At 43.7% G+C, this 9,481-nt stretch overlaps 35 non-coding genes across 35 annotated transcripts; all 35 read right to left on the minus strand.

The window, feature by feature from the left end:
* Nucleotides 1-48: 48 nt before the first annotated feature.
* trnal-caa (transfer RNA leucine (anticodon CAA)) lies at nucleotides 49-159 on the minus strand. Its single transcript has 2 exons — nucleotides 122-159; nucleotides 49-94 (listed from the first exon to the last, which is right to left on the minus strand). It is a non-coding gene; the product is annotated as a tRNA-Leu (tRNA).
* A 155-nt stretch (nucleotides 160-314) lies between these two features.
* On the minus strand, nucleotides 315-425 carry trnal-caa (transfer RNA leucine (anticodon CAA)). Its single transcript has 2 exons — nucleotides 388-425; nucleotides 315-360 (listed from the first exon to the last, which is right to left on the minus strand). It is a non-coding gene; the product is annotated as a tRNA-Leu (tRNA).
* Nucleotides 426-580: 155 nt separating this feature from the next.
* trnal-caa (transfer RNA leucine (anticodon CAA)) lies at nucleotides 581-691 on the minus strand. The gene is made up of 2 exons: nucleotides 654-691; nucleotides 581-626 (listed from the first exon to the last, which is right to left on the minus strand). It is a non-coding gene; the product is annotated as a tRNA-Leu (tRNA).
* A 155-nt stretch (nucleotides 692-846) lies between these two features.
* trnal-caa (transfer RNA leucine (anticodon CAA)) lies at nucleotides 847-957 on the minus strand. Its single transcript has 2 exons — nucleotides 920-957; nucleotides 847-885 (listed from the first exon to the last, which is right to left on the minus strand). It is a non-coding gene; the product is annotated as a tRNA-Leu (tRNA).
* Nucleotides 958-1,111: 154 nt separating this feature from the next.
* trnal-caa (transfer RNA leucine (anticodon CAA)) lies at nucleotides 1,112-1,222 on the minus strand. Its single transcript has 2 exons — nucleotides 1,185-1,222; nucleotides 1,112-1,157 (listed from the first exon to the last, which is right to left on the minus strand). It is a non-coding gene; the product is annotated as a tRNA-Leu (tRNA).
* A 155-nt stretch (nucleotides 1,223-1,377) lies between these two features.
* On the minus strand, nucleotides 1,378-1,488 carry trnal-caa (transfer RNA leucine (anticodon CAA)). Its single transcript has 2 exons — nucleotides 1,451-1,488; nucleotides 1,378-1,416 (listed from the first exon to the last, which is right to left on the minus strand). It is a non-coding gene; the product is annotated as a tRNA-Leu (tRNA).
* Nucleotides 1,489-1,642: 154 nt separating this feature from the next.
* On the minus strand, nucleotides 1,643-1,753 carry trnal-caa (transfer RNA leucine (anticodon CAA)). Its single transcript has 2 exons — nucleotides 1,716-1,753; nucleotides 1,643-1,688 (listed from the first exon to the last, which is right to left on the minus strand). It is a non-coding gene; the product is annotated as a tRNA-Leu (tRNA).
* A 155-nt stretch (nucleotides 1,754-1,908) lies between these two features.
* Nucleotides 1,909-2,019, minus strand: trnal-uaa (transfer RNA leucine (anticodon UAA)). The gene is made up of 2 exons: nucleotides 1,982-2,019; nucleotides 1,909-1,954 (listed from the first exon to the last, which is right to left on the minus strand). It is a non-coding gene; the product is annotated as a tRNA-Leu (tRNA).
* A 155-nt stretch (nucleotides 2,020-2,174) lies between these two features.
* On the minus strand, nucleotides 2,175-2,285 carry trnal-caa (transfer RNA leucine (anticodon CAA)). Its single transcript has 2 exons — nucleotides 2,248-2,285; nucleotides 2,175-2,220 (listed from the first exon to the last, which is right to left on the minus strand). It is a non-coding gene; the product is annotated as a tRNA-Leu (tRNA).
* A 155-nt stretch (nucleotides 2,286-2,440) lies between these two features.
* On the minus strand, nucleotides 2,441-2,551 carry trnal-uaa (transfer RNA leucine (anticodon UAA)). Its single transcript has 2 exons — nucleotides 2,514-2,551; nucleotides 2,441-2,486 (listed from the first exon to the last, which is right to left on the minus strand). It is a non-coding gene; the product is annotated as a tRNA-Leu (tRNA).
* A 155-nt stretch (nucleotides 2,552-2,706) lies between these two features.
* Nucleotides 2,707-2,817, minus strand: trnal-caa (transfer RNA leucine (anticodon CAA)). Its single transcript has 2 exons — nucleotides 2,780-2,817; nucleotides 2,707-2,752 (listed from the first exon to the last, which is right to left on the minus strand). It is a non-coding gene; the product is annotated as a tRNA-Leu (tRNA).
* A 155-nt stretch (nucleotides 2,818-2,972) lies between these two features.
* trnal-caa (transfer RNA leucine (anticodon CAA)) lies at nucleotides 2,973-3,083 on the minus strand. Its single transcript has 2 exons — nucleotides 3,046-3,083; nucleotides 2,973-3,018 (listed from the first exon to the last, which is right to left on the minus strand). It is a non-coding gene; the product is annotated as a tRNA-Leu (tRNA).
* Nucleotides 3,084-3,238: 155 nt separating this feature from the next.
* Nucleotides 3,239-3,349, minus strand: trnal-uaa (transfer RNA leucine (anticodon UAA)). The gene is made up of 2 exons: nucleotides 3,312-3,349; nucleotides 3,239-3,284 (listed from the first exon to the last, which is right to left on the minus strand). It is a non-coding gene; the product is annotated as a tRNA-Leu (tRNA).
* Nucleotides 3,350-3,504: 155 nt separating this feature from the next.
* trnal-caa (transfer RNA leucine (anticodon CAA)) lies at nucleotides 3,505-3,615 on the minus strand. Its single transcript has 2 exons — nucleotides 3,578-3,615; nucleotides 3,505-3,550 (listed from the first exon to the last, which is right to left on the minus strand). It is a non-coding gene; the product is annotated as a tRNA-Leu (tRNA).
* A 155-nt stretch (nucleotides 3,616-3,770) lies between these two features.
* On the minus strand, nucleotides 3,771-3,881 carry trnal-caa (transfer RNA leucine (anticodon CAA)). The gene is made up of 2 exons: nucleotides 3,844-3,881; nucleotides 3,771-3,816 (listed from the first exon to the last, which is right to left on the minus strand). It is a non-coding gene; the product is annotated as a tRNA-Leu (tRNA).
* Nucleotides 3,882-4,036: 155 nt separating this feature from the next.
* Nucleotides 4,037-4,147, minus strand: trnal-caa (transfer RNA leucine (anticodon CAA)). The gene is made up of 2 exons: nucleotides 4,110-4,147; nucleotides 4,037-4,082 (listed from the first exon to the last, which is right to left on the minus strand). It is a non-coding gene; the product is annotated as a tRNA-Leu (tRNA).
* Nucleotides 4,148-4,302: 155 nt separating this feature from the next.
* Nucleotides 4,303-4,413, minus strand: trnal-caa (transfer RNA leucine (anticodon CAA)). The gene is made up of 2 exons: nucleotides 4,376-4,413; nucleotides 4,303-4,348 (listed from the first exon to the last, which is right to left on the minus strand). It is a non-coding gene; the product is annotated as a tRNA-Leu (tRNA).
* Nucleotides 4,414-4,567: 154 nt separating this feature from the next.
* Nucleotides 4,568-4,678, minus strand: trnal-caa (transfer RNA leucine (anticodon CAA)). The gene is made up of 2 exons: nucleotides 4,641-4,678; nucleotides 4,568-4,613 (listed from the first exon to the last, which is right to left on the minus strand). It is a non-coding gene; the product is annotated as a tRNA-Leu (tRNA).
* Nucleotides 4,679-4,832: 154 nt separating this feature from the next.
* trnal-caa (transfer RNA leucine (anticodon CAA)) lies at nucleotides 4,833-4,943 on the minus strand. The gene is made up of 2 exons: nucleotides 4,906-4,943; nucleotides 4,833-4,878 (listed from the first exon to the last, which is right to left on the minus strand). It is a non-coding gene; the product is annotated as a tRNA-Leu (tRNA).
* A 155-nt stretch (nucleotides 4,944-5,098) lies between these two features.
* On the minus strand, nucleotides 5,099-5,209 carry trnal-uaa (transfer RNA leucine (anticodon UAA)). Its single transcript has 2 exons — nucleotides 5,172-5,209; nucleotides 5,099-5,144 (listed from the first exon to the last, which is right to left on the minus strand). It is a non-coding gene; the product is annotated as a tRNA-Leu (tRNA).
* A 155-nt stretch (nucleotides 5,210-5,364) lies between these two features.
* trnal-caa (transfer RNA leucine (anticodon CAA)) lies at nucleotides 5,365-5,475 on the minus strand. The gene is made up of 2 exons: nucleotides 5,438-5,475; nucleotides 5,365-5,410 (listed from the first exon to the last, which is right to left on the minus strand). It is a non-coding gene; the product is annotated as a tRNA-Leu (tRNA).
* Nucleotides 5,476-5,630: 155 nt separating this feature from the next.
* Nucleotides 5,631-5,741, minus strand: trnal-caa (transfer RNA leucine (anticodon CAA)). Its single transcript has 2 exons — nucleotides 5,704-5,741; nucleotides 5,631-5,676 (listed from the first exon to the last, which is right to left on the minus strand). It is a non-coding gene; the product is annotated as a tRNA-Leu (tRNA).
* Nucleotides 5,742-5,895: 154 nt separating this feature from the next.
* On the minus strand, nucleotides 5,896-6,006 carry trnal-uaa (transfer RNA leucine (anticodon UAA)). The gene is made up of 2 exons: nucleotides 5,969-6,006; nucleotides 5,896-5,941 (listed from the first exon to the last, which is right to left on the minus strand). It is a non-coding gene; the product is annotated as a tRNA-Leu (tRNA).
* A 155-nt stretch (nucleotides 6,007-6,161) lies between these two features.
* trnal-caa (transfer RNA leucine (anticodon CAA)) lies at nucleotides 6,162-6,272 on the minus strand. The gene is made up of 2 exons: nucleotides 6,235-6,272; nucleotides 6,162-6,207 (listed from the first exon to the last, which is right to left on the minus strand). It is a non-coding gene; the product is annotated as a tRNA-Leu (tRNA).
* A 154-nt stretch (nucleotides 6,273-6,426) lies between these two features.
* On the minus strand, nucleotides 6,427-6,537 carry trnal-caa (transfer RNA leucine (anticodon CAA)). The gene is made up of 2 exons: nucleotides 6,500-6,537; nucleotides 6,427-6,472 (listed from the first exon to the last, which is right to left on the minus strand). It is a non-coding gene; the product is annotated as a tRNA-Leu (tRNA).
* Nucleotides 6,538-6,692: 155 nt separating this feature from the next.
* On the minus strand, nucleotides 6,693-6,803 carry trnal-caa (transfer RNA leucine (anticodon CAA)). Its single transcript has 2 exons — nucleotides 6,766-6,803; nucleotides 6,693-6,738 (listed from the first exon to the last, which is right to left on the minus strand). It is a non-coding gene; the product is annotated as a tRNA-Leu (tRNA).
* A 155-nt stretch (nucleotides 6,804-6,958) lies between these two features.
* Nucleotides 6,959-7,069, minus strand: trnal-caa (transfer RNA leucine (anticodon CAA)). The gene is made up of 2 exons: nucleotides 7,032-7,069; nucleotides 6,959-7,004 (listed from the first exon to the last, which is right to left on the minus strand). It is a non-coding gene; the product is annotated as a tRNA-Leu (tRNA).
* A 155-nt stretch (nucleotides 7,070-7,224) lies between these two features.
* On the minus strand, nucleotides 7,225-7,335 carry trnal-caa (transfer RNA leucine (anticodon CAA)). Its single transcript has 2 exons — nucleotides 7,298-7,335; nucleotides 7,225-7,270 (listed from the first exon to the last, which is right to left on the minus strand). It is a non-coding gene; the product is annotated as a tRNA-Leu (tRNA).
* Nucleotides 7,336-7,489: 154 nt separating this feature from the next.
* Nucleotides 7,490-7,600, minus strand: trnal-caa (transfer RNA leucine (anticodon CAA)). The gene is made up of 2 exons: nucleotides 7,563-7,600; nucleotides 7,490-7,535 (listed from the first exon to the last, which is right to left on the minus strand). It is a non-coding gene; the product is annotated as a tRNA-Leu (tRNA).
* Nucleotides 7,601-7,754: 154 nt separating this feature from the next.
* On the minus strand, nucleotides 7,755-7,865 carry trnal-caa (transfer RNA leucine (anticodon CAA)). The gene is made up of 2 exons: nucleotides 7,828-7,865; nucleotides 7,755-7,800 (listed from the first exon to the last, which is right to left on the minus strand). It is a non-coding gene; the product is annotated as a tRNA-Leu (tRNA).
* Nucleotides 7,866-8,020: 155 nt separating this feature from the next.
* trnal-uaa (transfer RNA leucine (anticodon UAA)) lies at nucleotides 8,021-8,131 on the minus strand. The gene is made up of 2 exons: nucleotides 8,094-8,131; nucleotides 8,021-8,066 (listed from the first exon to the last, which is right to left on the minus strand). It is a non-coding gene; the product is annotated as a tRNA-Leu (tRNA).
* Nucleotides 8,132-8,286: 155 nt separating this feature from the next.
* On the minus strand, nucleotides 8,287-8,397 carry trnal-caa (transfer RNA leucine (anticodon CAA)). Its single transcript has 2 exons — nucleotides 8,360-8,397; nucleotides 8,287-8,332 (listed from the first exon to the last, which is right to left on the minus strand). It is a non-coding gene; the product is annotated as a tRNA-Leu (tRNA).
* Nucleotides 8,398-8,818: 421 nt separating this feature from the next.
* On the minus strand, nucleotides 8,819-8,929 carry trnal-caa (transfer RNA leucine (anticodon CAA)). The gene is made up of 2 exons: nucleotides 8,892-8,929; nucleotides 8,819-8,864 (listed from the first exon to the last, which is right to left on the minus strand). It is a non-coding gene; the product is annotated as a tRNA-Leu (tRNA).
* Nucleotides 8,930-9,083: 154 nt separating this feature from the next.
* On the minus strand, nucleotides 9,084-9,194 carry trnal-caa (transfer RNA leucine (anticodon CAA)). The gene is made up of 2 exons: nucleotides 9,157-9,194; nucleotides 9,084-9,129 (listed from the first exon to the last, which is right to left on the minus strand). It is a non-coding gene; the product is annotated as a tRNA-Leu (tRNA).
* Nucleotides 9,195-9,349: 155 nt separating this feature from the next.
* On the minus strand, nucleotides 9,350-9,460 carry trnal-uaa (transfer RNA leucine (anticodon UAA)). Its single transcript has 2 exons — nucleotides 9,423-9,460; nucleotides 9,350-9,395 (listed from the first exon to the last, which is right to left on the minus strand). It is a non-coding gene; the product is annotated as a tRNA-Leu (tRNA).
* Between the last annotated feature and the right edge of the window lie 21 nt (nucleotides 9,461-9,481).

Raw genomic sequence — 9,481 nt, forward strand, 5'->3', positions numbered from 1 at the left:
CTAGGGTAAAACCATTCAGTCGATTGAACGCTTCATCAGTCATATGCATGTCAGAAGTGGGATTCGAACCCACGCCTCTTTTCAGATACCAGAATGCTCCATAAGTTGGAAGACAGTGTATCTTGAGTCTGGCGCCTTAGACCGCTCGGCCATTCTGACAACAGTACACCGCATGATGTCTTGTCTCATTACCTTTAGCTTTCCGAAGGCTGTTTAGCTAATTAACACAGGGTATAAAGTACTGATTTAACTTTAATGTGCAGCACTAGGGCAAAATTCATTCAGTTGGTCAAATGCTTCATTAGTCATATGCATGTCAGAAGTGGGATTCGAACCCACGCCTCTTTTCAGAGACCAGAATGCTCCATCAGTTGGAAGACAGTGTATCTTGAGTCTGGCGCCTTAGACCGCTCGGCCATTCTGACAACAATGCACTGCATGATTTCTTGTCTCATTACCTTTAGTTTTCCGAAGGCTGTTTAGCTAATTAATCCAGGGTATAAAGTACTGATTTAACTTTAATATGCAGCACTAGGGCAAAATTCATACAGTTGGTCGAATGCTTCATTAGTCATATGCATGTCAGAAGTGGGATTCGAACCCACGCCTCCCTTCAGAGACCAGAAAGCACCGTCGGTTGGAAGACGGTGTACCTTGAATCTGGCACCTTAGACCGCTCGGCCATTCTGACAACAATGCACTGTATGATGTCTTGTCTCATTACCTTTAGCTTTCCCAAAGCTGTTTGCCTAATTAACACAGGGTATAAAGTACTGATTTAACTTTAATGTGCAGCACTAGGGCAAAATTCATTTAGTTGGTCAAATGCTTCATTAGTCATATGCATGTCAGAAGTGGGATTCGAACCCACGCCTCCCTTCAGAGACTAGAATGCTCCATCAGTTGGAAGACAGTGTATTTTGAGTCTGGCGCCTTAGACCGCTCGGCCATTCTGACAACAATGCACCATATGATGTCTTGTCTCATTACCTTTAGCTTTCCCAAAGCTGTTTCCCTAATTAACACAGGGTATAAAGTAATGATTTAAGTTTAACCTGCAGCACTAGGGCAAAACCATTCAGTCGATTGAACGCTTCATCAGTCATATGCATGTCAGAAGTGGGATTCGAACCCACGCCTCTTTTCAGAGACCAGAATGCTCCATCAGTTGGAAGACAGTGTATCTTGAGTCTGGTGCCTTAGACCGCTCGGCCATTCTGACAAAAGTACAAAGCATGATGTCTTGTCTCATTACCTTTAGCTTTCCCAAAGCTGTTTGCCTAATTAACACAGGGTATAAAGTACTGATTTAACTTTAATGTGCAGCACTAGGGCAAAATTCATTTAGTTGGTCAAATGCTTCATTAGTCATATGCATGTCAGAAGTGGGATTCGAACCCACGCCTCCCTTCAGAGACTAGAATGCTCCATCAGTTGGAAGACAGTGTATTTTGAGTCTGGCGCCTTAGACCGCTCGGCCATTCTGACAACAATGCACCATATGATGTCTTGTCTCATTACCTTTAGCTTTCCCAAAGCTGTTTCCCTAATTAACACAGGGTATAAAGTAATGATTTAAGTTTAACCTGCAGCACTAGGGCAAAACCATTCAGTCGATTGAACGCTTCATCAGTCATATGCATGTCAGAAGTGGGATTCGAACCCACGCCTCTTTTCAGAGACCAGAATGCTCCATCAGTTGGAAGACAGTGTATCTTGAGTCTGGTGCCTTAGACCGCTCGGCCATTCTGACAAAAGTACAAAGCATGATGTCTTGTCTCATTACCTTTAGCTTTCCGAAGGCTGGTTAGCTAATTAATACAGGGTATAAAGTACAGATTTAACTATAATGTGCAGCACTAGGGCAAAATTCATTCAGTTGGTCAAATGCTTCATTAGTCATATGCATGTCAGAAGTGGGATTCGAACCCACGCCTCTTTTCAGAGACCAGAATGCTCCATTAGTTGGAAGATGGTGTACCTTAAGTCTGGCGCCTTAGACCGCTCGGCCATTCTGACAACAATGCACCATATGATGTCTTGTCTCATTACCTTTAGCTTTCCGAAGGCTGTGTAGCTAATTAACACAGGGTATAAAGAACTGATTTAACTTCAATATGCAGTAGTAGGGTAAAATTCATTCAGTTGGTCGAATGCTTCATTAGTCATATGCATGTCAGAAGTGGGATTCGAACCCACGCCTCTCTTCAGAGACCAGAAAGCTCCGTCAGTTGGAAGACGGTGTAACTTGAGTCTGGCGCCTTAGACCGCTCGGCCATTCTGACAACAGTGCACTGCTTGATGTCTTGTCTCATTACCTTTAGCTTTCCGAAGGCTGTTTAGCTAATTAATACAGGGTGTAAAGTACTGATTTAACTTTAATGTGCAGTACTAGGGCAAAATTCATTCAGTTGGTCAAATGCTTCATTAGTCATATGCATGTCAGAAGTGGGATTCGAACCCACGCCTCTTTTCAGAGACCAGAATGCTCCATCAGTTGGAAGATGGTGTACCTTAAGTCTGGCGCCTTAGACCGCTCGGCCATTCTGACAATAATGCACCGTATGATGTCTTGTCTCATTACCTTTAGCTTTCCGAAGGCTGTTTTGCTAATTAACACAGGGTATAAAGTACTGATTTAACTTTAATGTGCAGCACTAGGGCAAAATTCATTCAGTTGGTCAAATGCTTCATTAGTCATATGCATGTCAGAAGTGGGATTCGAACCCACGCCTCTTTTCAGAGACCAGAATGCTCCATCAGTTGGAAGACAGTGTATCTTGAGTCTGGCGCCTTAGACCGCTCGGCCATTCTGACAACAATGCACTGCATGATTTCTTGTCTCATTACCTTTAGTTTTCCGAAGGCTGTTTAGCTAATTAATCCAGGGTATAAAGTACTGATTTAACTTTAATATGCAGCACTAGGGCAAAATTCATTCAGTTGGTCGAATGCTTCATTAGTCATATGCATGTCAGAAGTGGGATTCGAACCCACGCCTCCCTTCAGAGACCAGAAAGCACCGTCAGTTGGAAGACGGTGTACCTTGAATCTGGCACCTTAAACCGCTCGGCCATTCTGACAACAATGCACTGTATGATGTCTTGTCTCATTACCTTTAGCTTTCCGAAGGCTGGTTAGCTAATTAATACAGGGTATAAAGTACTGATTTAACTTTAATGTGCAGCACTAGGGCAAAATTCATTCAGTTGGTCAAATGCTTCATTAGTCAAATGCATGTCAGAAGTGGGATTCGAACCCACGCCTCTTTTCAGAGACCAGAATGCTCCATCAGTTGGAAGATGGTGTACCTTAAGTCTGGCGCCTTAGACTGCTCGGCCATTCTGACAACAATGCACCCTATGATGTCTTGTCTCATTACCTTTAGCTTTCCGAAGGCTGTGTAGCTAATTAACAAAGGGTATAAAGAACTGATTTACCTTCAATATGCAGTAATAGGGTAAAATTCATTCAGTTGTTCAAAAGCTTCATTAGTCATATGCATGTCAGAAGTGGGATTCGAACCCACGCCTCCCTTCAGAGACCAGAAAGCTCCGTCAGTTGGAAGACAGTGTATCTTGAGTCTGGCGCCTTAGACCGCTCGGCCATTCTGACAACAGTGCACTGCATGATGTCTTGTCTCATTACCTTTAGCTTTCTGAAGGCTGTTTAGCTAATTAATACAGGGTATAAAGTACTGATTTAACTTTAATGTGCAGCACTAGGGCAAAATTCATTCAGTTGGTCAAATGCTTCATTAGTCATATGCATGTCAGAAGTGGGATTCCAACCCACGCCTCTTTTCAGAGACCAGAAAGCTCCATCAGTTGGAAGACGGTGTACCTTGAGTCTGGCGCCTTAGACCGCTCGGCCATTCTGACAACAATGCACCATATGATGTCTTGTCTCATTACCTTTAGCTTTCCGAAGGCTGTTTAGCTAATTAACACAGGGTATAAAGAACTGATTCAACTTCAATATGCAGCAGTAGGGTAAAATTCATTCAGTTGGTCGAATGCTTCATTAGTCATATGCATGTCAGAAGTGGGATTCGAACCCACGCCTCCCTTCAGAGACCAGAAAGCTCCATCAGTTGGAAGACGGTGTACCTTGAGTCTGGCGCCTTAGACCGCTCGGCCATTCTGACAACAATGCACCATATGATGTCTTGTCTCATTACCTTTAGCTTTCCGAAGGCTGTGTAGCTAATTAACACAGGGTATAAAGAACTGATTTAACTTCAATATGCAGCAGTAGGGTAAAATTCATTCAGTTGGTCGAATGCTTCATTAGTCATATGCATGTCAGAAGTGGGATTCGAACCCACGCCTCCCTTCAGAGACCAGAAAGCTCCGTCAGTTGGAAGACGATGTAGCTTGAGTCTGGCGCCTTAGACCGCTCGGCCATTCTGACAACAATGCGCCATATGATGTCTTGTCTCATTACCTTTAGCTTTCCCAAAGCTGTTTCCCTAATTAACACAGGGTATAAAGTAATGATTTAAGTTTAACCTGCAGCACTAGGGCAAAACCATTCAGTCGATTGAACGCTTCATCAGTCATATGCATGTCAGAAGTGGGATTCGAACCCACGCCTCTTTTCAGAGACCAGAATGCTCCATCAGTTGGAAGACAGTGTATCTTGAGTCTGGCGCCTTAGACCGCTCGGCCATTCTGACAAAAGTACACCGCATGATGTCTTGTCTCATTACCTTTAGCTTTCCGAAGGCTGTTTAGCTAATTAACATAGGGTATAAAGTACTGATTTAACTTTAATGTGCAGAACTAGGGCAAAACCATTCAGTCGATTGAACGCTTCATCAGTCATATGCATGTCAGAAGTGGGATTCGAACCCACGCCTCTTTTCAGAGACCAGAATGCTCCATCAGTTGGAAGACAGTGTATCTTGAGTCTGGCGCCTTAGACCGCTCGGCCATTCTGACAACAGTGCACCGCATGATGTCTTGTCTCATTACCTTTAGCTTTCCGAAGGCTGGTTAGCTAATTAATACAGGGTATAAAGTACTGATTTAACTTTAATGTGCAGCACTAGGGCAAAATTCATTCAGTTGGTCAAATGCTTCATTAGTCAAATGCATGTCAGAAGTGGGATTCGAACCCACGCCTGTTTTCAGAGACCAGAATGCTCCATCAGTTGGAAGATGGTGTACCTTAAGTCGGGCGCCTTAGACCGCTCGGCCATTCTGACAACAATGCACCCTATGATGTCTTGTCTCATTACCTTTAGCTTTCCGAAGGCTGTGTAGCTAATTAACAAAGGGTATAAAGTACTGATTTAACTTTAATGTGCAGCAACAGGGCAAAATTCATTCAGTTGGTCAAATGCTTCATTAGTCATATGCATGTCAGAAGTGGGATTCGAACCCACGCCTCTTTTCAGAGACCAGAAAGCTCCATCAGTTGGAAGACGGTGTACCTTGAGTCTGGCGCCTTAGACCGCTCCGCCATTCTGACAACAATACACCATATAATGTCTTGTCTCATTACCTTTAGCTTTCCCAAAGCTGTTTCCCTAATTAACACAGGGTGTAAAGTACTGATTTAACTTTAATGTGCAGTACTAGGGCAAAATTCATTCAGTTTGTCAAATGCTTCATTAGTCATATGCATGTCAGAAGTGGGATTCGAACCCACGCCTCTTTTCAGAGACCAGAATGCTCCATCAGTTGGAAGACAGTGTATCTTGAGTCTGGCGCCTTAGACCGCTCGGCCATTCTGACAAAAGTACACCGCATGATGTCTTGTCTCATTACCTTTAGCTTTCCGAAGGCTGTTTACCTAATTAACACAGGGTATAAAGAACTGATTTAACTTTAACCTGCAGCACTAGGGCAAAACCATTCAGTCGATTGAACGCTTCATCAGTCATATGCATGTCAGAAGTGGGATTCGAACCCACGCCTCTTTTCAGAGACCAGAATGCTCCATCAGTTGGAAGATGGTGTACCTTAAGTCTGGCGCCTTAGACCGCTCGGCCATTCTGACAACAATGCACCATATGATGTCTTGTCTCATTACCTTTAGCTTTCCGAAGGCTGTGTAGCTAATTAACACAGGGTATAAAGAACTGATTTAACTTCAATATGCAGCAGTAGGGTAAAATTCATTCAGTTGGTCGAATGCTTCATTAGTCATATGCATGTCAGAAGTGGGATTCGAACCCACGCCTCCCTTCAGAGACCAGAAAGCTCCGTCAGTTGGAAGACGATGTAGCTTGAGTCTGGCGCCTTAGACCGCTCGGCCATTTTGACAACAATGCACCATATGATGTCTTGTCTCATTACCTTTAGCTTTCCCAAAGCTGTTTCCCTAATTAACACAGGGTATAAAGTAATGATTTAAGTTTAACCTGCAGCACTAGGGCAAAACCATTCAGTCGATTGAACGCTTCATCAGTCATATGCATGTCAGAAGTGGGATTCGAACCCACGCCTCTTTTCAGAGACCAGAATGCTCCATCAGTTGGAAGACAGTGTATCTTGAGTCTGGCGCCTTAGACCGCTCGGCCATTCTGACAACAGTGCACTGCATGATGTCTTGTCTCATTACCTTTAGCTTTCTGAAGGCTGTTTAGCTAATTAATACAGGGTATAAAGTACTGATTTAACTTTAATGTGCAGCACTAGGGCAAAATTCATTCAGTTGGTCAAATGCTTCATTATTCATATGCATGTCAGAAGTGGGATTCGAACCCACGCCTCTTTTCAGAGACCAGAAAGCTCCATCAGTTGGAAGACGGTGTACCTTGAGTCTGGCGCCTTAGACCGCTCGGCCATTCTGACAACAATGCACCATATGATGTCTTGTCTCATTACCTTTAGCTTTCCGAAGGCTGTTTAGCTAATTAACACAGGGTATAAAGAACTGATTCAACTTCAATATGCAGCAGTAGGGTAAAATTCATTCAGTTGGTCGAATGCTTCATTAGTCATATGCATGTCAGAAGTGGGATTCGAACCCACGCCTCCCTTCAGAGACCAGAAAGCTCCATCAGTTGGAAGACGGTGTACCTTGAGTCTGGCGCCTTAGACCGCTCGGCCATTCTGACAACAATGCACCATATGATGTCTTGTCTCATTACCTTTAGCTTTCCGAAGGCTGTGTAGCTAATTAACACAGGGTATAAAGAACTGATTTAACTTCAATATGCAGCAGTAGGGTAAAATTCATTCAGTTGGTCGAATGCTTCATTAGTCATATGCATGTCAGAAGTGGGATTCGAACCCACGCCTCCCTTCAGAGACCAGAAAGCTCCGTCAGTTGGAAGACGATGTAGCTTGAGTCTGGCGCCTTAGACCGCTCGGCCATTCTGACAACAATGCGCCATATGATGTCTTGTCTCATTACCTTTAGCTTTCCCAAAGCTGTTTCCCTAATTAACACAGGGTATAAAGTAATGATTTAAGTTTAACCTGCAGCACTAGGGCAAAACCATTCAGTCGATTGAACGCTTCATCAGTCATATGCATGTCAGAAGTGGGATTCGAACCCACGCCTCTTTTCAGAGACCAGAATGCTCCATCAGTTGGAAGACAGTGTATCTTGAGTCTGGCGCCTTAGACCGCTCGGCCATTCTGACAAAAGTACACCGCATGATGTCTTGTCTCATTACCTTTAGCTTTCCGAAGGCTGTTTAGCTAATTAACACAGGGTATAAAGTACTGATTTAACTTTAATGTGCAGAACTAGGGCAAAACCATTCAGTCGATTGAACGCTTCATCAGTCATATGCATGTCAGAAGTGGGATTCGAACCCACGCCTCTTTTCAGAGACCAGAATGCTCCATCAGTTGGAAGACAGTGTATCTTGAGTCTGGCGCCTTAGACCGCTCGGCCATTCTGACAACAGTGCACCGCATGATGTCTTGTCTCATTACCTTTAGCTTTCCGAAGGCTGGTTAGCTAATTAATACAGGGTATAAAGTACTGATTTAACTTTAATGTGCAGCACTAGGGCAAAATTCATTCAGTTGGTCAAATGCTTCATTAGTCAATTGCATGTCAGAAGTGGGATTCAAACCCACGCCTGTTTTCAGAGACCAGAATGCTCCATCAGTTGGAAGATGGTGTACCTTAAGTCTGGCGCCTTAGACCGCTCGGCCATTCTGACAACAATGCACCCTATGATGTCTTGTCTCATTACCTTTAGCTTTCCGAAGGCTGTGTAGCTAATTAACAAAGGGTATAAAGAACTGATTTACCTTCAATATGCAGCAATAGGGAAAAATTCATTCAGTTGGTCGAATGCTTCATTAGTCATATGCATGTCAGAAGTGGGATTCGAACCCACGCCTCCCTTCAGAGACCAGAAAGCTCCGTCAGTTGGAAGACAGTGTATCTTGAGTCTGGCGCCTTAGACCGCTCGGCCATTCTGACAACAATGCACTGCATGATGTCTTGTCTCATTACCTTTAGCTTTCCGAAGGCTGGTTAGCTAATTAATACAGGGTATAAAGTACTGATTTAACTTTAATGTGCAGCAACAGGGCAAAATTCATTCAGTTGGTCAAATGCTTCATTAGTCATATGCATGTCAGAAGTGGGATTCGAACCCACGCCACTTTTCAGAGACCAGAAAGCTCCATCAGTTGGAAGACGGTGTACCTTGAGTCTGGCACCTTAGACCGCTCCGCCATTCTGACAACAATGCACCATATAATGTCTTGTCTCAATACCTTTAGCTTTCCCAAAGCTGTTTCCCTAATTAACACAGGGTGTAAAGTACTGATTTAACTTTAATGTGCAGTACTAGGGCAAAATTCATTCAGTTGGTCAAATGCTTCATTAGTCATATGCATGTCAGAAGTGGGATTCGAACCCACGCCTCTTTTCAGAGACCAGAATGCTCCATCAGTTGGAAGACAGTGTATCTTGAGTCTGGCGCCTTAGACCGCTCGGCCATTCTGACAAAAGTACACCGCATGATGTCTTGTCTCATTACCTTTAGCTTTCCGAAGGCTGTTTACCTAATTAACACAGGGTATAAAGAACTGATTTAACTTTAACCTGCAGCACTAGGGCAAAACCATTCAGTCGATTGAACGCTTCATCAGTCATATGCATGTCAGAAGTGGGATTCGAACCCACACCTCTTTCCAGAGACCAGAATGCTCCATCAGTTGGAAGACAGTGTATCTTGAGTCTGGCGCCTTAGACTGCTCGGCCATTCTGACAACAGTGCACCGCATGATTTCTTGTCTCATTACCTTTAACTTTCCGAAGGCTGGTTAGGTAATTAATACAGGGTATAAAGTACTGATTTAACTTTAATGTGCAGTACTAGGGCAAAATTCATTCAGTTGGTCAAATGCTTCATTAGTCATATGCATGTCAGAAGTGGGATTCGAACCCACGCCTCTTTTCAGAGACCAGAATGCTCCATCAGTTGGAAGATGGTGTACCTTAAGTCTGGCGCCTTAGACCGCTCGGCCATTTTGACAACAATGCACCATATGATGTC

Source organism: Brienomyrus brachyistius, chromosome 5, assembly GCF_023856365.1.
Source record: "Brienomyrus brachyistius isolate T26 chromosome 5, BBRACH_0.4, whole genome shotgun sequence".
Taxonomy (NCBI): Eukaryota; Metazoa; Chordata; class Actinopteri; order Osteoglossiformes; family Mormyridae; genus Brienomyrus; species Brienomyrus brachyistius.